Consider the following 2285-nt stretch of genomic DNA (forward strand, 5'->3'; position numbering starts at 1 on the left):
GGGGGGGCCGTGGCACCCGGTTGCTGCTCACTGCACCCACTGGGTGCCAGGGAACAGGGAGGGGACCCAGACAGAGCTCGGGGCGTGGGTGAGCCCGTGCCTTCCTGCGATGAGAAGGTGCTGAAAGACAAACTCTCTTCCCATTCCCTCCCTCCGCTCCCTGCGGATGATGGCTCCGGCAGGGCTAGGTGAGGGAAAGCTGGCAGTCGGGAGGGAGCCCGAGAAGGGTCTGCAGCATCCTGGCACAGCCGGATGGGTCAGCGGGTGCCCACGGCCATCGGGACCATCGCGGCAGTGCCGAGGGAGCAACCGAGGAGGGGAGAGGGATGGACGTGCCACCCCGATGCTAGCAAGCCCCGAGGAGAGGGTCACGAGCAGCCCTTGCTGGGGCAGGGAAAAAAGCAGGGAGCGGGGGGGGATGCCAGAGGGACAGGAGGGAATTTCCCACCCTGCACTGGGGCAGCATCTCTGGGTGCTGCGCCCTCCCCACGCCCCGCTCACCCGGCTGCCCTTGGCTCCCGGCCATGGCAGGGCTGTTCCTCCTGTGCCGGGGAGCCCGAAGACCTCACAAAGCCTCCCCGGGGGCCAGCGCAGCCCTCGCAGAGTAGCCACACGGCTGGCAAGTTTTTCTGGGGCTTGGCCACCATCCCACCCCGTTCCCAGGAGCTGGCTCCGTGCCTGCCTCCCACGGCACAGCGGCTCCGGCCGGAGTCCCCCCGCTCTCTGCCTGTCCCAGCACGACCCATGGAGGGTCCCCCAGGGCAATCCAGGGGGGTCCGGGCTGGGCTTGAGATTTGCCAGCTCAGGCTTTGCTGGGAGAGAACAGCCCCCCCGAGGGGGGGCTCTGCCTTGGTGGCTTGGCACAGCCAGCCCCAGAGCTCCAATCTCCCTGGTTTTTCCCCTTAAATCAGAGGGCGAGCAGAGGGACCGCGAACACCCACGAGCCAAGCACTGGCCAGAAAGACGCCGCGGGAGGCCGGAAGTGCCCGAATTAGAAAACTTGGCATCCCTGTCCCGCTCGATGCTGGAGAATGGGGAGAGACACTGCGAGGACGCGCGCTGGAGGGACCACTGTCCCCGCCGTGTCCCTTGGCACCGTGGGGGGATGCGTGGCTGTGCGGGGCAGGGGGCTCCCGGGATGCTCCGGTAGTGGGGAGGGGGATGGACGGGGGTCCCGGTGAAAAAGGCTCAGTGGTACCCCAACAGCCCCTCTCTGCGCTGATGCTCTGGCTGAGGAGCCTGCCAGCCCTGTGCTGGTGCCCATGTCCCCTGCCCTGCCTGGGCTGGTTCCAGGAACCCCGGGGAAGGGCTCCGCAGCCCCCGGACCCACAAGCCACCTCTGGCTGGGAAAGCAGCCTGAAATCCAGCCTTTTTCTCATGCAACATGGGCTCAAAGTGCCCCCTCTCCAGCTTGCCCAGAGCCCCCTCCACATGCACACAGCCTTTCTTCCTCCTCCTCCTCCTCCCAGCCCCAGCACCGAGCCCAGCACGCACCTACCTGCCTCCACTGTGGCGCAGGTGAGGAAGATGAGGGCGCAGGCAGAGGAAGGCAGCCCCGTTTCCACCCCCCCCTCTTGCCCAGCACCGGGTGCGATGGCCGCGAGAGCTTTCGCTAATCTGCACCCGGTGCTTAAAAAAAAAAAAAAAAATTAAAAAAAAAAAAAAAAAAAAAAAAATTTAAAAAAAAAAAAGAAAAAAAAACCCCACGTCAAACCTTCAGGAGTCTGGAGGCTGCGGCGGAGCGGAGGGCACGGGAGGACACTCACTCCCACACGAGCAGCTTTCTGGGAATTAGGGCCACAGCCCAACTGCTCTGGCAGCCTGCGCTCCCCTCCAGCCCTGGCTGCCGGTACGGCGTGGCCTGGGCAGCCGCCCCACCGGTACGGCCCCGCTGCCGCAGGGTCGGACGCTGCTCTCGGCCCTAATCTCCCGCTTTCCCTCCAGGGAGGTGAGTAAGCATCGCTAATCCCGCTCGCTTCGCTGCTGGAGAGAGGCAAGCTGCCTCTCCCAGGCTGGGGGGCTGCATCCCGACACCCCCTGCCCTTCCTACCCACCCCCCCGCCAAGGGGAGGGCAGCACGGGTCACCCCTTCCCCGGGGTGGCTCTCGGGTGCTGCGCACCCTCAAGTTGAAGGCTGGGATGGGGCAAGGAGGTGGAGGCAGGTTGTCTTCGTTGGAAGGGACCGGGGGACATCGTAGCTGCCCGCAGCCAACCCACCTTCGCCGGTGTCCCCCGTGCCAGCGGCTTCGTGCCAGCCCCGCACGCGGCGGGGGGGACGCTCAGCG

Source organism: Haliaeetus leucocephalus, unplaced genomic scaffold, assembly GCF_000737465.1.
Source record: "Haliaeetus leucocephalus isolate CR32 unplaced genomic scaffold, Haliaeetus_leucocephalus-4.0 Scaffold162, whole genome shotgun sequence".
Classification (NCBI taxonomy): domain Eukaryota; kingdom Metazoa; phylum Chordata; class Aves; order Accipitriformes; family Accipitridae; genus Haliaeetus; species Haliaeetus leucocephalus.